General features: G+C 38.1%; 1 pseudogene; it reads right to left on the reverse strand.

The window, feature by feature from the left end:
- The window catches only part of LOC136137536 (centrosomal protein of 78 kDa-like), a 157,851-nt pseudogene extending 157,190 nt beyond the window's left edge, over window positions 1-661 (reverse strand).
- Window positions 662-20,763: the final 20,102 nt, after the last annotated feature.

Raw genomic sequence — 20,763 nt, forward strand, 5'->3', positions numbered from 1 at the left:
TATTTTTATCCTGAGACCTGTTTTAATGGAAAGGAAATGAAGCTGGGATATATCAATTCCCTAATCGCTTTGGTCTGTACCAGGCAAAGTCATTCAACACACCAGGTAACATCTGTGCAACAATTAACGATGCTCCAAACTGTGCTAAGTGTTCTACATTGCAGAGTCTAGAAGCATTAACAGAGTGAGTCCTTGTAACCGCCAAGGAGAGTGGGTCTTGTTAAGCCCATGCTACAGATGAGAACACTGAGACCTAGAAGCCTTAAGGCACTCGGCCAGGGTCACCGAGCTGGCAGGAGTCCTAGGCCGCACGCCCCGTCTAGTGCACGCACACCTGAGCACTGGGCACCGGTTCTAGTGCCCAGCCTCCACCTTGCACCATCTAAAACTCCGCTTCGCAGCGCCCACACGACAGTCCTTGGAAGCGGATACTACAAACCTGCCTCGCCCAGCTGTGGCTGGAAGAAGTTCTGGATACAGATCAGGGGCAGAGGGTGCTCAGGAGCGGCACCCAGTCAACCCCGTGGAAGCGGTCGGCGTTAAGTAAAGCAGGCCCTCCCGCAGGCAGAGGCACTGAGTCCAGCAGCGCGCACAGGTCCTCACAGCGCGGGAAGAAGTCGGCTGCTGTGTCGCAGCGCAGCTTCACCGAGTGATCACGGCCCTAGCGCGGCTTCGGGGATGCTGGCTGTGGACACGATGCCCACACCCGCCTGGGGTCCCCGACTCGCCTCCAGGCCCCTCGGGCGCTCACCGCCCGGCGGCTGCGGCCCCGCAGCGTGCGCAGGATCCACGTCGCAGCCAGACGACGTAGGGCCAGCCTAGGCCAGCCCCTCCATGCCGCGCTCCCGCGCCGCCTCCCGCGGCGTATCTCCGGCCCTTGGCGCTTCCCTCATAGCCCTCCGCGCGCGAGGATGCTGTTCAAACCGGCGGGCGGCTCCGTGGGGGCGGGGCTTGAAGAGGACTGCGCGCTCGCCGTGCGTCTGCACGCAGCCCCGCCTCACATGGGGACGCTGCCTGAGGAGCAGGGGCGGGAGCTTTGAGATTAGGGCAGCGCGAAAGGTAGGAGGTGTGGAGAATTTGGATTTACAAAAAGCGTTTGCTGACTCATCCAATGAGACATGGTTGTATCAACGCATTTTAAAAGTAGTAAAACTCCCAATAAGTGTCTGTGCTCGCCCCGCCCAGGAGAGAGCGTGTACTCCGTGAGGGACACATGAGAGGCTGAGTGAACGTCTGCCTGTGGTCCCTTACCTGGTGCAAGGGTGTGTGAATTTCTGCGGAGAGCTCTTAATTTCTGTAGTTTCTGCTGACTTGACACGGTGGTTGGCAAATGGTGACGTATTCCATGCATTCACGACATGATCGTGGTTACTAATAATTACTTTGTTCTCTCTGTGCATGTCTGTGTCCTAATATTTTCTTTTTATAAGAACACCAGTCATATTGGAATAGAGCCCACCCATGTGACCTCATTTGACCTCAATTACCTATTTAAGGGCCTTCTCTCCAAATACAGTCATATTACGAGGTATTGGGGGTTAAGAATTCCACATATTAACTTGAGCAGGACACAATTCAGCTGATAATAGAAGGTAAGAGTAATTTAAGCAAGTAACTATTTTTTAAAGTGAGTTGATTAAAGATATGAATTTACTCAAGAAGAACAAGAAGTTACATAACACTGTATGTTATACAAAGATATTAAATTTATCATCATAACATCCTGTGAGATGGGCATTAAATTAGACTAAGCAAGATTAAGCAACTTATCCAGAATTGTATAGTTGGTACTTTCCAGAATTTAAACCAGGCATTTTCCCAGTTCCATTCTACATTATATCTTCCTTTCATTATTTGAAATGAATCTTGAGTCTTCATTTTGCTTAGTTTCTGAAGTTATATGGGGATAGAATGGAGTTGGATATTTTCAGTGACATTCACACATAGGGAAGGAAATTGAGTCCAGAAGCTTCTGTGATGTTTCCATGGAGAACGCTAACAACAGAACCAGAAACACTGTTACCCTTTTGGTTCAGTCATCCTTCGTAACACACTACAAGAATTAATTTTAAGAAGCCCAATGTTTTCCAAACTTTCACCAACGGGCTCTGTGGGGTCCTCTAATAATATCTAAGAGACTTCTTAGTTGCACATTCCAAGCCACTTAAGACCAGGAGTTCTGATTGTTCTTTGTGAGAAAATCAAGTGACAATCATAGCTCATAATTTAGGATGGTTTCTTCAGGGTCCAGGCAAAACCTAATACACAGTAACAATCATTGTTAATTGCATCTTTGACAATGATTAATCAGGTATCAAAGAGGTCTATAAATTGGGAGAAATTATGATCAAAGAGAAACATAGGCCACAGATGCTCAATTATTTATGAGTTTAACTTTGGTTAAGCTAATTTTCCTTCTTCTAGACAATTTCCAATTCATCTCTGCAAAGAGACCAGAATAACCACCTTCCAATACAAGATTTATTGTGTTCCTTTAATTAAGAGCCTACAGTGACTTTGATATTCACTCCACGAAGTTTTGCTATGGGAGAAAAGGAGCCATTATATTTTGTCTTGAATTAGATATGCCACCATACTTGACTTAGCTCATCTTACTGGAAGCACGTTGTGGGCAGATCCTACAGACTTGTCTTATTACATCCTCTACAGAATAAAACCAAGGGAATCACACATAGTTACAGCTGGAAAAACACTTGTTCTGGGTTGATATTTTTAGCCTTTACCACCAAGACTTTATCACCAAGACCTATCTTTAGAGTCTCTAAACAGAAGACCTTCTTGCCTTCCGTTTTCACATTGACTAGGAATGTAAAGGGAAGAACTGAGAAGTAGCCATAGTCTGCTAGCAGCCAGCCCACATAACCCATCTACGGAGATACTGTTTCTTTCAAAAGATATAAACCTAAGAGGAAGTCCTAGAGTTTGTAACAATTGTGCATAATAAAATTCCATGAAAACCTAGAAATCCAGATGCAGATCAGTAACATATTGGTTAAATAAGCTGTTATGTTCATGCAATGGACAAGTGTACAGACATTAAGAAGAATGAGATACTCTTTTCCATGAGCTTCTCTTTTCACTGAACTCATCAGTGCTGCAAAGACAATGTTACATAATACTTTTTCTTTAAGATTATATCAGGCATCTTCATCTTGTCCTGTATTTATTGCCAGTGTTACTAAAGTTTATCATTTACCTCTTTCTCTTTTAGATATATAATTTCATCTTACTATGGAAGCATTCATAAATCCCTATTTTACTATTTCATTTAAATTAGAAATGAATATTGAATTTTATAAAATACCTTTGGGGGATATTTCAAGTGATTGTATAGTTTTGTTCCCTTTTGACCTTGTTATATGGTAAATTATATTTTGTTATTTTATATTATGCTATTTATTATATATGGTATTATGTTTACTAATTACATTTATTATATTATAATTACATTATAATTAAGGTAGCATTTTGTTTCAGATAGACAAAACAACCAGTGGGATAGGAAACATCTTAAAATTAGATGCAAGAGCATAAGGGATTTGAGATTAAAATAAAATGGACATTTTGGGTCAGTAGCAAAACTTATTCAACAAAAGTGGGAAAATATGGCTATCATTACTAAATTCTAGATACAGCAACTAGTTAAAAGTAAAAAAATAATGAAACTGTAAAAGTATCATAAACCTGGTAGACTTGAAATAAATTATTCATGAGGAACACCTTTCTAAGATTCAAAGAAAAAAAGGATACATTTAATTATATAAGAATTAAAATTTTCCTCATGGCAGAATGCACTACAAAGGTCAGAAAACAAGCAAAAGAAATTGGGAAATATATTTAGAAATAGATATGCTTTCTTTCCAACTTTTGAGAGAAACACATGTTTCTTTTTCCTTTAACCTGTTATGTGGGTATTAATCTATAATGTAAGTGCATGGTTCCTTTCCTTTAAAGTGTAATGTGAGATTTAATCTATATGGTAACTGCATGCTTCCTTTCCTTTCATCTGTAATGTGAGTGTCAATATAGGGCACTGTTTCCAAGCGCAGACTTTGGATGTTCCTGTACTGGTCCCATCACTGACCATTCACAAAAACTTGCAAATGTTACTTTACTTTTCTGGGGGTTAGAGTCTTACCTAAGAAATGGAAGGAAAATAGAACCTTCCCCCAGGGATGATAGAAGGTTTAAAGGAGTAAATATGTAAGTGACTTAGCACAGTGCCTAGTACAAGAGAGATCAATATAAGTACTTATCAATTTTTTAAAGAGACAGATGAAAGAAAGAAAATGTGGTGTTTTCAATCTATTGATATATATTCTTGACATTAAACTACCTTTTCATTCATTGGATGACCTAACTTGCGCATGCTTTTTCTTACTCTAGTGAACTGGGGTAGCTAATATCGTAGATCAAAATATTTGCTTTTATACTTACAAGTAAATTTGACCTGTAAATTTCTTTTTCTTTACAGTCCTAATCTATTTTCAGTATTGGGATTATATAGACTTCATAAGATGAATAAAGGAGCATTCTTTCTTTGCTACTCTCTAGAAGTTTTTCTTTATTAATACTGATGTTATTTGTTTAACAGAAGTTTGGTAGAATTCCCCATCCAAACGATCTGGGTGCGTCTGTTATTTTCTTGGTGAAAGATTGTAAACTATTGACTTAATTCCTTTACTGGTGAAAGAACTCCAGCTATAATTTCTTGTGTCGGTAAACTCTAGGAGCTAGGAAATTGTCCACTTTACATAAATGTTCAAATTTACTGGCATTTCATATGTTCTCTGTTTTTACTCTCTGCTATAACTTTGTCCTGATTCTTTCTGTGTATTATTTACTTTTGTTTTTGTTTTGCTTAATCAAAATGTGTTTTTAAAATATTTTCAAAGAATATTTTTTGACTTACTAAATCACCTCAATTTTATACTTTTTTCTGTTTTATTAAGTTCTGCTCATATCTTTATTATCTATTTTTTCTATGTTCTGAGGGTTTATTGTTTTGCTCTTCTGATGTCAGTTAAAACACTTGGTTATTAATTTTAAGAAATCTTTTTAGTTATAAATAGTTGAAGTTTTTGAAGATTCCAGCTTAGTTGTAAGTATCTAAGGGTCAGCTCCTCCACATTGTTGCTGGCCTAAGGCTTACTTCACCCTATAGCAATGTATATATTGAAATTTTTTCCCCTCGACTTTCTGTGTTTTGCTACTTCTCACTTTTCTTTGGAGAGAAGCCCTTTGAAATACTCTTAACTTATTTTACAGCCGATAAGTCTTTAAAATAATGGGTATTTTTTAAAGATAAATCTACTTATATGATTAGGCAGAAAATCTGATCTGCCATATTTATAAAAACAGTATAATTTCACTCTTCTCCATGATTAATCTGCTGTATTACATGACCTTCGAGTTTTTAGCTTTATCAATGACAGGTACTTTAAAAATATTTTAAAGATCCTACCCAGTCTTTTAAAACCCCTTGTTCCTTGTTTCAGTTCTAGATTTATGTGTGTTTTCTGCCTTGCGCCTGAGTATTCCAACATCTGATGGATGGCCTTGGGAATCTAATTCTGGTATTGATTGCTTTTGCTAATTCTCTCCACTTGTAGCTGATTTCTTCATTATTGTGTAAATTTAGATCATGAGCTCATGTTTAGCTAAACTTTTTCTGTGGGAATGCTATAGGCCTGTGTTGAAGGTCTACCTCTCCAGAGAGTGTTTATTTCTGTGTTTGGAATACCACCGATCTGGGAGCATTTTAAGGTAATTTCTTACCTTCTGTTTGCAAGACCACAAATAAATTTGCAACCCAAACACTGTGAACACAGATCTGGGGTTCAGAATTCTCAAGGTTTCCTACCTGTTTCCTACCCAGAGCAGAGGCCAAGAGAATTTGGTCTTAGTCTCCCTTTGCCAGCAGATATTTTTTCTCTTGGCACATCCTTTCACTAAAGGTGAAGCTAGAGATAGATAGATTTAGTTCTAACTTCCCATCTAGTAGGGATGGAGTCTTACCTCCTGCCTCCCATGTGGTCATGGCCATTTAAAAACAAGTCTCTATGTCAGGTGTGTCATTAAACTATGGCCTGTATTCCAAATCCAGACAGATGCCTATTTTTTATGACCTATGAGCTATGAATAATTTTCACATTTTAACTGGTAACATTTTAAATGGTTACCTAAGTACCTAAATAATATGCTCAATTTTGCCTCTTTGGTCTACAAAGCCTAAAATATTTGCTATTTGGCTCCGTAAAAACAGGATTTCCAACTTCTGTTCTAAGCTATCAAGATCTTCAATCCACTCCTAATATAGCTATAACTCTGACACATGTACCACCCATCTTTCATGCGTCCTGGAAATTTCTACTGCACACTTCAAAAATCAACCACGCACTTAAAAATAAGTTGTGTACATTTAACCTAGCATACCTAACCCTTTTCCTTTAGGAGAATTTTTCAAGTAATCTTGCCCACCGTATTCTTCAGAGCTTCATTAATAATGGCAAAAAATTAAAACAGCTTAACATTCAACAAATGGGAATTGTTCATAACAATTATAGAAGCACATACAGTAGAAAATTATTACCTGTTATTGAAACAGTGAGACATAACTACTTTTATTCTTAGAGAACTATGCTTACTTAGGTCCCCTTTGTTTAAATTAGTATATTTCTGTGTATGTATGTATATAGTCATGTATTTATATACACATACATTATTTGTATGATATATTTATATAAATATATGAAATACATACCTATACACATACTTTTGATTTATATTTGTTTACATACGCAGGAATATAATTATATATATTATATAGTTATATACATTGAACTGGAAACTGGTAGTATACATATATATGGTGTATAAATGTGTGTATATGTGCATGTGTAGAAAAGCAGGTTGAGAAATATGTAAGCATGAGTTAGGGTTCAAGATTTTAAAAGTAGTTATGTGTAGGTAGTGAGGTTAAAGCCAATTTGATTGAAAATATTGCATATTTTTACATCTTGTTATGATGAACAGATTTCTATGTAAATAAAATTATAAATAGCTATACATACTCATATGTGTAATTAAAATATATAGTTTTATATATGTATTATATTTATATTATATAATTCAATTGTCTTATACTAATACATTATATATTGTGTTATATAGAATATATTAACTATAGTGTATGATATCAGATAATAATAATTATATATTTATATATTATGATATAGTTGTATAATCAATATTACAGTATATATCATATTAATATTATTAACATATTAACCATATAAATACATTTCATTACTCATATATTTTGTATATAATATATGCTAGGCAAAAATATATATTAATATAATACATAATTGTTATACATTAATATAAATATTAGAATATTACATTTATACATCAATATAATATTTAATATTGGTATATTTATATTATATTTAATATATACATAGCTAATGCTCTTTTAAGCCATCTGCTACAAGTAGAATAAGACCAGGACTATGGCCAAAGCAAATTCTAAAAATATTAGATTACTTATATTCATTTATATGTCATTTTCCTGGAATCTGCATCTGGCTATTAGAGAGCACACACAGCAAAATCAACAAAACGTGCCCAAGAGGATATAGGATCCTTTATTTATTGGAACCTCAAAGGAAACACAGTGCTATCCAGTCCCCCATCAAAGAGCCAAGAGCAAACCTTGAAGCACCCAGTAAAAGCCAATTCAAATAGAAAAGCTTTTCCACTTAAACTGGAAAAAGTTAAGTTCCCAAGAGAACCCCTACATCAACCACCGAAGCTCATTTGGCAGTTAAAAACAATAATGTTCACCGAAAAACAAGAAACCCAAAACAACAGGTGTTTACCAAAAACAAAAAAAAGCAGCTAATTAGTGTCTCTCCTGTTTGAAAGGAGGGGGTGGGAAGTGGGCAGAAGACCTGATAGAAAAGGAAAAGGAAAATAAAAGTTTCCAGTTTGACACTCAAGCTGTCTTCTGCATCCATTTCGTCAAGACCACCAAGTCAATGTGGAGGCTTTTTCCTCCTTCCATTTTCTTTTCATGAGACTGATCACAACCAGCACTGCAGAGTCCATCGAATTAAGGAATGCTGTTGCCTACATGTGTGAATGAGCTGTGAGTAAAGTACTGAAGTAGAGGAGACATAAATGGAAACGTCCTAATGAATGTCCATGTGGCTGAGCAGGAAGGTAACCTGTCATAGATGTGCTAAAGAAGAAGAGTTGGGTTTTATTTTATTTACTTTTCCCTGGACTGCGTTGAATGACTATCATCTACAAGTTCAGGCTACTTTTTGCTGAGGATTAATGCACTGGGAAAGCTGAGAGAAAACTGAACAGTAGAGCTGTCTTTTTCTTGACCAGTTCACCTTAGTTTCCCAAACTCTAAGTCTTTCCCTAATTCTTTCTCCTTTTTATGGTAGTAAAATGAACATAACACAAAATTCACCATTTTGATCATTTTACAATTCACTGTACCATTCAGTGAAATTTAGTAATGTCACAATGTTGTGCAACTATCCCCACTGCCCAGCTGCAAAACATTTTCATCACCCCAAGAGAAAACGTACACCCATTTTAAGGAGTCGTTCCCTATTTCCCTCTGTTCCAAACCCCTGGCAAACACTAATGTATAATATTGTCCATGTGTATGGATTTGCCATTGCTGGACATTTCTTATAAATGGAACCATACAATATGTAGCCTTTCGTGCCTTGCTTCTTTCACTTAGTTGCATCCATGATGTAGCATGTATCAGGAATCCATTCATTTTTATGGCTGAATTCCCTGATCCTGTTTTCTTCATACTGTTTGAATACAAACTTAAAAATATGTTGAGAGTGGGGCTTCCCTGGTGGCGCAGTGGTTGAGAGTCCGCCTGCCGATGCAGGGGACACGGGTTCGTGCCCTGGACCGGGAAGATCCCACGTGCCGCGGAGCGGCTGGGCCCGTGAGCCATGGCTGCTGGGCCTGAGCGTCCGGGGCCTGTGCTCCACAACTGGAGAGGCCACAACAGTGAGAGACCCGCGTACCACACACACACACACATATATATATGTATATATATATATATGTTGAGAGTGAAGCTCTGTTCTAATGGCACATCTATGAGGCCAATTCATTTAAAGAAGGTGAAAATGGAGATATTGTGAAATGATAATCGTTGAGAAGCCTGAGGCAATTTGATAATGAAAAGTTTGGGAAATGTTGCAGAAAATTATCTGCTTTATATTAAAAGCCTTTTAAACAAGGATTTTCTTGCAGGTAACTTAAATGAGTCAGAAGGAAATAACTGCCCTTTAAAACAGATTTTGAAAGGATTCTATTTATTCTTAAGAGACGAATGGGAGTACAGGTAGTTCACATCCAATATGGACCCCCTAAAAAAAATACTCCCTCCAAAATTTTGGGGCTTCCCTGGTGGCGCAGTGGTTGACAGTCCACCTGCCGATGCAGGGGATAGGGGTTCGTGCCCTGATCCGGGAGGATCCCACATGCCGCGGAGCAGCTGGGCCTGTGGGCCATGGCCGCTGAGCTTGCGCGTCCGCAGCCTGTGCTCTGCAATGGAAGAGGCCGCAACAGTGAGAGTCCCGCGTACCGCAAAAAAAAAAAAAACCAACTCCCTCCCATATGGACTCCCTGTCCAAACACTGTTTATCGTTCTAGCCACCACTATCGAATTATATTTCTTGAGAGTAAGGCAGCTCAATTCATGCATATTACTTTTTAAAATTCATCTATCAAATCCATTAATACAGTATAAACAAGAGATGTTCATGTTTCAGTGCAGTTCAAATACCAGGTATAAAGAACCCCCAGTAAGAAAAAGAATCCTATATCTCTTGCCAGAATGTGGTCAGCTCTGGGGTGCTCTGCTAGCTGAAAGACACTTTCATTGTTAAGAGGATAGAGGCTGTTTAAGAGGGATGAGAGCCAAAAAAATTTAACTACATGTATGTGTTAAGAGCAGTGCTAGGTTATCTCATATTCTATATCAGTCAAGGCTCACCATTTTACATATGTGAAAAGCGAAGTTAAAGGTGTTTTAATAGGGCTTCTCTGGTGGCGCAGTGGTTAAGAATCCACCTGCCAGTGCAGGGGTCACGCATTTGAGCCCTGGTCTGGGAAGATCCCACATGCCACGGAGCAACTAAGACCATGCACCACAACTACTGAGCCTGCACTCTAGAGCTCGTGAACCACAACTACTGAAGCCCACACACCTAGACCCTGCACTCAGCAACAAAGGGAAGCCACTACAATGAGAAACCCGCGCATTGTAACAAAGAGTAGCCCCGCTCACCGCAAATAGAGAAAGCCCGCGCATAGCAAGGAAGAGCCAATGCAGCCAAAATTAAATCAATCAATCAATTAAAAAAGTGTTTTACTAACTTACTAAAAGGCACGCAATAAGTAAATGTGAGCAAGAATTCAATCCCAAATCTGTCACGCTGAAGTATAAGCTAATACTTCAGATTAATAAAAACAGCACTAAATTAAAAGTTCAGAGATATTTTTTATTTCATACTTTCACTAACGCTCTTTGGAGATAAATCATTTCTTTTATATGGGCCTTAGTTTTCACAACTATAATAGTTGGAAGCTTGACTAGATGATCTGTATGTAGTCTTCCAATTCTAAAATGTTCCACTAATTTTGACTCCTACAATAATTGCCCTTGCAATACATGCATGCTGCCACCAAGTAGCAGTAGAGAGTACTAGTTCCCTTTTTATCCCTAGTGGGGAGTGCATTTTGACATCAGACTTATCCGTCAATAGTACAGCCTGTTAATATAACTATAAAATGACAAAATAATCTGGTATTCTTTCCTGTAAAGCAGAAGCTTTACATTGTCTGTGAATCATATCAGAATCACCTGTAGGTTTGTTTTATTGTGGTTTTTTTTTAACATCTTTATTGGAGTATAATTGCTTTACAATAGTGTGTTAGTTTCTGCTTTATAACACCTGTAGATTTTTAAACATAGAGGAAATCCAGAACCCATTGAATGAGAATCTTCAGAGACAGGACAGGGACATCTGGATTTTTGGGCTCCCATCATCTGTATATTTTATTTTATTTTATTTTTTGCCTATGTACAATATTTGTCACATCCTCTTGAATCTTTAAAAGTTTCTTTTTGTTTTAAAATTTTAGAATAGTCCATAATCTTCACCTACTTTTCATAAGGTGTTATCTGTTATGTTTATTTGATCTTGTGCTTCTCCTGGTTAAGACTTCTTTCTTTCCTTTTTTTTTTTTTTTCAGGGCTCTGCCTCATGGCCTGCAGGATCTTAGTTCCCTGACCGGTAATTGGACTCCAGGTCCCAAGCAGTGAAAGCGCCAAGTTCTAACCACTGGACCACCGGGGAATTCCCAAGACTTCTGTTTTAAATGACATTTTTTCCCACTCTTATTCATTCCTGGGATCAGTTTCATGTTTTAACATTAAACCAACCTTGCATTACCAGAATAAAGCTACTTTGATTGTGATATATGATTGTTTTACATATCATGGATACAGTTTGTGCTTCTGTTTACACATTTTGCATGCATGTTCAAAAGAGAAACTGGCCTGTGATTCTATTCTTGTAATATTCTTTTTAGTTTTGATCTAAAGCTTATGTTGGCCTTATAAATATTTTGAGCAATATATAGTTTTCTGTTTCCTGGAAGATTTTTATGTAAGATTACCAATATTTCTCCCCTAAATATTTGGAAGAATTTACTTGGAAAGCCATTTATCCCTGGAAATCATTTTCTGTAAAGTTACTTAATTATACAAACAACTTTTGGAGTAGATATAGGTTTTTTAGATATTTTTTCTTTCTTGTGTTAGTCTTGTTAGCTTGCATTTTTTAAGAATTTGTCATTTTGGATGAATTTTCAAGTTTATAAATATAAAATTATCATAATTTTAACAGCTTTATTGGGATGTAATTTACATACCATAATTTCAACACTTTAATGTATACAATTCAGTGATTCTCAGTGTAACCACTAAAAGACTTGTGTAACCATCACAACAATCAAATTTTAGATTTCTGTCCCCCGACAAAATACCCATTACACATTAACGAGGTTTTTCCATTCTCCTCAACCCTCTCAGCCCTAGGCAACCACTAATCTACTTCCTGTCTCTACAGATTTGCTATTCTGGTCATTTCATATAAATGGGACCAAACAATATGTGATCTTTTGTGAGTGGCTGCTTTTACTTTACATAATGCTTTCATGGTTCATCTATGTTGTTACATGGATCAATATTTCATTCCATTTTATAGCTGAATGCTATTCTATTGTACGGATATTCCACATTTTGTTTATTCATTTATCCAATTGATATTTGAATTTTTTCCACCTTTTGTTTTTAGAAATATGCTTCTATGAACATTCATGTACAAGATTTGTACAGACATAAGTTTTTATTTCTCTTAGGTATATATTTAGTAGTGGAACTGCTGGGTCATAGGGTAACTCTATGTTTAACACTTGCAGGAACTCTCAAGCTGTTTTGTAAAATGGCCGCACCATTTTACATTCCCACCAGCAATGTATGTGGGTTTCAATCTCTTGTCTTACAGCCTAGCGTGTCATCTATGCTGGAAAACGTTTCACATGTAGTTGAGCAGGATGAGTATTTTACTGTTCAGTTGAGTGTTCTGTAGACATTTATTAGGTCTCGTTAATTCATAGTCTTGTCCAAGTCTTCTATATCGTTGTTGATCTTCTGCCTAACTGTTCTATCCATTATTGACCGTGGAGTACTGAAGCCTCTACCTAATGTGCAATTATCTATTTCTTCCTTCAATTCTTCATGGATTTCGGTATTTTCTTCTTCATGTATTTTGGTTTTATCTTATTCAGGGCACATATGTTAAAAATTTTTGTATCTTCCCTTTTTTTATCATAAAATGTCCCTTTTCATATCTAGTAATTTTTTGTTTGTTTTAAAGTCTATTTTTTCTGGTATTAGTATAGCCACTTCAGCATGCTTATGGTTGCTATTTGCATGATGTATATTTTTTCATCCTTTTACTTTGTACACATTAGACTTTTGAATCCAAGGAGTGTCTCCTAGAGAAAACATTTTTTAAAACCCAGTTCGACAATATCTGCCTTTTGATTGTATTGTTTAATTCATTTACATTTAGTTTTATTATTGATATGGTAGGATTTATTTATGTCTATCATTATACCTTTGGTTTTCTACATGTCTCATGTTTTTGTTTTTTTGTTATTGTTGTTGTTCCTCCATTTTCCTTTTATAGTAAGTAGATATTTTCTACTGTAACATGTAATTCCTTTAATGATTTTTAACCACATTGTTTGAGTAACGGCTGCACTAGGGCTTATGTAATATATCTTCTCAGAATCTTTTCATATTTTTACTAGCTTAATTCCAGTGAAAAACAGAAACTGCACTTTTATAGATCTGTATGCCTTCCCCTCTTTTTTGTTTTTATTACATTTATATATGTTACATACTTAAGCTTAGAGAAGAACGTAGAGAAAATACAAGCTTATTTTTTGAAGGAGCTTAGAGAAGAACGTAGAGCAAATAAATATTTTTGAGTTTGTTGGGTTAATCTATTTACCATTTCTGGTTCTCTTCCTTTCTTCCTGCAGATTCAGCTTATGATCTACTGTCATTTTTATTCTAATACAGCTTTTTTCTCACTGCCTTCTTTGTGCCATATCATCAAATATATGATATTTCTTTATGTTATATACAGAACAATCCAAATATAGTCATATTGCTTATGCACTTACTTTTTAAATTAGCTAAGAGAAGAAAGGAGAAGAAATTTGAAATTGCATTATCTTTTATAATTCCCTACACAACTGCTCTAGTCAGCATTCTTTGTTTTGTTTTTATGGCTTGAGTTACCGTCTGCTATCATTTGAAGATCTTCCACTAGTATTGCTTGTGAAGCCCGTCTGCTAACAAAGAATTCACTCAGTTTCTGTTTCTGTGTTATGGTACAGTATTGATGATAAGTTGTGCAGTGGTAGGAAAAACTAAAATGTGATGTACTGTATGATGTATGTTTTACTGAAGTGGCTTGGTCAGATTATAATGATTTATGATAGAAATCACATAAAGCAAGCATCACAATTCTCCAGGAATGTTCTGTAGAATGCTAATGTTAATTATGAATATGTGAATCCCAAATCTTTCACTTGTATTGACCTTATCTCATTAATTCTTCTCCCAACAATGCCATAACTAGAGTTGAGTTCTAAAATGTACCTTCCTCTTTTCCCATAGAAATTGTCCCACAATTTCAAGAAGTTTTCAAAGGTGAAAAAGCGCACATGACTTTTATCACGTTTGCAAATGCCAATGAAAATGCTAAGGTAACAACTGTCCAAAATGCAATATTCTTCTGTAAGAGCACCCAAATTTAAACAAATACACATATTCTAAATACAGCTTAGATCTGTGACATGTTTTGGCCACTGAAGTATGAGCAGACATGATGGCCTTAAATGAGCAGAAGAGGCCTTAAATGGGCTTGTGCAGTTGGGCTCACCTCTTATGTTTCAGTGAACTTTGTGAGAAGACAGGGCCTGGGAGCTGCGGCCTCACAGTTGGGCTCCAGAGGAAGATGTGTGTGACAGACCTCAAACTGACCCAAAACACAGAGCAAAACCAGCCATCTACAGGTCTAAAAGAGAGCCACTGCAGCTAGCCCATAGGTCCAAGAAAAACAAATTCTTGTTTATGTAACTGAGTTTGGTGTGATTTGTTCCAAAGCATTATCACAGCAAGAGCTGACTAACACAACATCCTCCAAATCATTGTTATGTAAATGGCTGCCACCATGCCTACATGTAAGGCAACTGTGTACTCAAATTGTGAGAATTCTTGATCTCTTTGTGCCTCTCCAACACAAAGTACGTGGCTAAATTTCCACAAATAAGTTCACTAATATACCACAAAGATCTCCCTAAACTTTTATTAAATGTAATGCAAAGTTCTTTCTTTTCATTGTCTGCTTCTACATGGTTAAAATGCTTTTTATCAATGTAAAACGGCTCTTGCCGTTTGGCTTCTGTCATTAGAGTCTTTTGAACTCTTTGGCTTTTCAGCTCCTAGGCTGTAAGATTTGAATCAGCAAGTGCCCCAAAGAAAAAACCTGCACCAAATGTCAAGCTTGCATCTGTATTTCCCTTTTCTCCAGAATTTGGCTCACATGTCTTGGTGTCTCTCTAACATTCAGATGCCAGTGAACAGAGGTTTTCTTACTTTATCCAGGTTTTCTAAAATTTCTTTAGACTTCACCTGATCTTATGTTATCATTCAACTATCATCTCAATTACCCCTAGGAAGAAAATTTACAATTTTTAGAGAAAACGGAACCCTGCTACACTGTTGGTAGGAATGTAAACTGGTACAGCCACTGTGGAAAACAGGGGGGGTTCTCAAAAACTAAAAATAGAACTACCATATGACCTTGCAACTCCTGGGTATAAATCCAAAAAGAACAAAACACGTGTTTTCAAAAATATGTATTTGAAAAGATACATGCACCCCAATGTTCGGAGCATTAGTATTTACAATTACCAAGATGTGGAAGCAACCTAAGTGTCATCAAGAGATGAATGGAGGGACGAGGGGAAGATGGCAGAAGAGTAAGACGCGGAGACCACCTTCCTCCCCACAGATACACCAGAAATACATCTACACGTGGAACAACTCCTACGGAACACCTACTGAACGCTGGCAGAAGACTTCAGACCTCCCAAAAGGCAAGAAACTCCCCACGTACCTGGGTAGGGCAAAAGAAAAAAGAATAAACAGACAAAAGGATAAGAACGGGACCTGCACCAGTGGGAGGGAGCTGTGAAGGAGGAAAGGTTTCCACACACTAGGAAGCCCCTTCGCGGCAGAGACTGCGGGTGGCAGAGGGAGAAAGCTTCAGAGCGGTGGAGGAGAGCACAGCAACAGGGGTGCGGAGGGCAAAGCGGAGAGATTCCCGCACAGAGGATCGGTGCCGACCGGCACTCACCAGCCCAAGAGGTTTGTCTGCTCACCCGCCGGGGCAGGCGGGGCTGGGAGCTGAGGCTTGGGCTTCGGTCAGAGGGCAGGGAGAGGACTAGGGTTGGCGGCGTGAACACAGCCTCCAGGGGGTTAGTGCACCACGGCTAGCCGGGAGGGAGTCTGGGGAAAAGTCTGGACCTGCCGACGAGGCAAGAGACATTTTCTTCCCTCTTTGTTTCCTGGTGCCCAAGGAGAGGGGATTAAGAGCACTGCTTAAAGGAGCACCAGAGACAGGAGCGAGAGGCGGCTAAAAGCGCGGAACCCAGAGATGGGCATAAGACGCTAAGGCTGCTGCGGCCACCACTAAGAAGCCTGTGTGCGAGCACAGGTCACTATCCACACCCCTCTTCCGGGGAGCCTGTGCAGCCCGCTACTGCCAGGTTCCCGGGATCCAGGGACAACGTCCCTGGGAGAACGCACGGCACGTCTCAGGCTGATGTAACGTCACGCTGGCCTCTGCTGCCGTAGACTCGCCCCGCACTCCATTCCCCTCCCTCCCCCCAGCCTGAGTGAGCCAGAGCCCCCGAATCAGCTGCTCCTTTAACCCCGTCCTGTTTGAGCGAAGAACAGACGCCCTTAGGTGATCTACACGCAGAGGTGGGGCCAAATCCAAAGCTGAGCCCCAGGAGCTGTGAGAACAAAGAAGAGAAAGGGAAATCTCTCCCAGCAGCCTCAGAAGCAGCGGATTAAAGCTCCACAATGAAACTGATGTACCTGCATCTGTGGAATACCTGAATAGACAACGAATCATCCCAAATTGAGGAGGTGGACTTCAAGAGCAAGATTTATGATTTTTTCCCCTTTTCCTCTATTTGTGAGTGTGTATGTGTATGCTTCTGTGTGAGATTTTGTCTGTATAGCTTTGCTTCCACCATTTGTCCTAGGGTTCTATCTGTCCGTTTCTTGTTTTTAATTTTTTTCTTAACAATTATTCTGTATTTTAATAACTTTATTATATTTTATCTTACTTTATTTTATTTTACTTTATCTTCTTTCTTTCTTTCTTTCCTTCCCTCCTTCCTTCCTTCCTCCCACCCTCCCTCCCTCCCTACTTACTTTCTTTATACTTCTACTAATTCTTTCTTTCAACTTTTTCCTCCCTTTTATTCTGAGCAGTGTGGATGAAAGGCTCTTGGTGCTACAGCCAGGAGTCAGTGCTGTGCCTCTGAGGCGGGAGAGCCAACTTCAGGACACTGGTCCACAAGAGACCTCCCAGCTCCACATAATATCTAACAGCAAAAAGCTCCCAGAGATCTCCATCCCAACACAGCACCCAGCTTCACTTAACGACCAGCAAGCTACAGTGCTGGACACCCTATGCCAAACAACTAGCAAGACAGGAACACAACACCACCCATTAGCAGAGAGGCTGCCTAAAATAATAATAAGTCCACAGACACCCCAAAAGACACCACCAGACGTGGACCTGCCCACAAGAAAGACAAGATCCACGCTCATCCACCAGAACACAGGCACTAGTCCCCTCCACCAGGAAGCCTACACAATCCACTGAACCAACCTTAGCCACTGGGGACAGACACCAAAAACAATAGGAACTATGAGCCTGCAGCCTGCAAAAAGGAGACCCCAAACACAGTAAGATAAGCAAAATGAGAAGACAGAAAAACACACAGCAGATGAAGGAACAAGGTAAAAACCCACCAGACCTAACAAATGAAGAGGAAATAGGCAGTCTACCTGAAAAAGAATTCAGAATAATGATAGTAAGATGATCCAAAATCTTAGAAATAGAATAGAGAAAATGCAAGAAACATTTACAAGGACCTAGAAGAACTAAAGATGAAACAAGCAATGATGAACAACACATTAAATGAAATTAAAAATACTCTAGATGGGATCAATAGCAGAATAACTGAGCCAGAAGAATGGATAAGTGACTGGGAAGATAAAATAGTGGAAATAACTACTGCAGAGCAGAATAAAGGAAAAAGAATGAAAAGAACTGAGAACAGCATCAGGGACCTCTGGGACAACATTAAACGTACCAACATTCAAATTATAGGGGTTCCAGAAGAAGAAGAGAAAAAGAAAGGGACTGAGAAAATATTTGAAGAGATTATAGTTGAAAACTTCCCTAATATGGAAAATGAAATAATCAAGTCCAGTAAGCACAGAGAGTCCCATACAGGATAAATCCAAGGAGAAATACACCAAGAAACATATTAATCAAACTGTCAAAAATTAAATACAAAGAAAACATATTAAAAGCAGCAAGGGAAAAATAACAAAGCCAGAAGGGACTGGCAGGCCATATTTAAAGTGATGAAGGAGAAAAACCTACAACCAAGATTACCCTACCCAAAAAGGATCTCATTCAAATTTGATGGAGAAATTAAAACCTTTATAGACAAGCAAAAGCTGAGAGAGTTCAGCACCACCAAACCAGCTTTACAACAAATGCTAAAGGAATTTCTCTAGGCAAGAAACACAAGAGAAGGAAAAACCTACAATAACGAACCCAAAACAAGAAAATGGGAATAGGAACATACATATTGATAATTACCTTAAATGTAAATGGACTAAATGTTCCCAAAACCAAAAGACACAGATTGGCGGAATGGATACAAAAACAAGACCCATATATATGCTGTCTACAAGAGACCCACTTCAGACCTACAGACACATACAGACTGAAGATAAGGAGATGGAAAAAGATTTTCCATGCAAATGGAAACCAAAAGAAAGCTGGAGTAGCAATTCTCATATCAGAAAAAATACACTTTAAAATAAAGACTATTAGAAAAGACAAAGAAGGACACTACATAATGATCAAGGGATTGATCCAAGAAGAACATATAACAATTATAAATATTTATGCACCCAACATAAGGGCACCTCAATACATAAGGCAACTACTAACAGCCATAAAAGGGGAAATCAACAGTAATGCATTCATAGTAGGGGACTTTAACACCCCACTTTCACCAATGCACAGATCATCCAAAATGAAAATAAATAAGGAAACGCAAGCTTTAAATGATACATTAAACAAGATGGACTTAATTGATATTTATAGGACATTCCATCCAGAAACAACAGAATACACATTTTTCTCAAGTGCTCATGGAACATTCTCCAGGATAGATCATATCCTGGGTCACAAATCAAGCCTTGGTAAATTTAAGAAAATTGAAATTGTATCAAGTATCTTTTCTGACCACAACGTTATGAGACTAGATATCAATTACAGGAAAAGATCTGTAAAAAATACAAACACATGGAGGCTAAACACTACACTACTTAATAACGAAATGATCACTGAAGAAATCAAAGAGGAAATAAAAATATACCTAGAAACAAATCACAATGGAGACACGACGACTCAAAACCTATGGGATGCAGCAAAATCAGTTCTAAGAGGGAAGTTTATAGCAATACAATCCTACCTTAAGAAACAGGAAACATCTCGAATAAACAACATAACCTTGCACCTAAAGCAGTTAGAGAAAGAAAACAAAAAATCCCAAAGTTAGCAGAAAGAAGGAAATCATAAAAATCAGATCAGAAATAAATGAAAAAGAAATGAAGGAAATGATAGCAAAGATCAATAAAACTAAAAGTTTGTTCTTTGAGAAGATAAACAAAATTGATAAACCATTAACCAGACTCATCAAGCAAAATAGGGAGAAGACTCAAATCAATAGAATTAGAAATGAAAAAGGAGAAGGAACAACTGACACTGCAGAAATACAAAAGATCATGAGAGATTACTACAAGCAACTCTATGCCGATAAAATGGACAGCCTGAAAGAAATGGACAAATTCTTAGAAATGCACAACCTGCCAAGACTGAATCAGGAAGAAATAGAAGATATGAACAGACCAATCACAAGCACTGAAATGGAAACTGTGATTAAAAATCTTCCAACAAACAAAAGCCGAGGACCAGATGGCTTCACAGGCGAATTCTACCAAACATTTAGAGAAGAGCTAACACCTATCATTCTCAAACTCTTCCAAAATATATCAGAGGGAGTAGCACTCCCAAACTCATTCTACGAGGCCACCATCACCCTGATACCAAAACCAGACAAGGATGTCACAAGAAAGAAAACTACAGGCCAATATCGCTGATGAACATAGATGCAAAAATCCTCGACAAAATACTAGCAAACAGAATCCAACAGCACATTTAAAGGATCATACACCATGATCAAGTGGGGTTTATTCCAGGAATGCAAGGATTCTTCAATATACACAAATCAATCAACGTGATACACCATATTAACAAACTGAAGGAGAAAAACCATATGATCATCTCAATCGATGCAGAGAAAGCATTTGACAAAATTCAACATCCTTTTATGATAAAAAACACTGCAGAAAGTAGGCTTAGAGGGAACTTTGCTCAATATAATAAAGGCCATATATGACAAACCCACAACCAACATTGTCCTCAATGGTGAAATACTGAAAGCATTTCCGATCAGGAACAAGACAAAGTTGCCCACTCTCACCACTCTCATTCAAGATAGTTTTAGAAGTTTTAGCCACAGCAATCAGAGAAGAGAAGGAAATAAAAGGATCCAAATCGGAAAAGAAGAAGTAAAGCTGTCACTGTTTGCAGATGACATGATACTATACACAGAGAATCCTAAAGATGCTACCAGAAAACTACTAGAGCTAATCAATGA

Source organism: Phocoena phocoena, chromosome 18 (genome assembly GCF_963924675.1).
Source record: "Phocoena phocoena chromosome 18, mPhoPho1.1, whole genome shotgun sequence".
Lineage (NCBI taxonomy): Eukaryota > Metazoa > Chordata > Mammalia > Artiodactyla > Phocoenidae > Phocoena > Phocoena phocoena.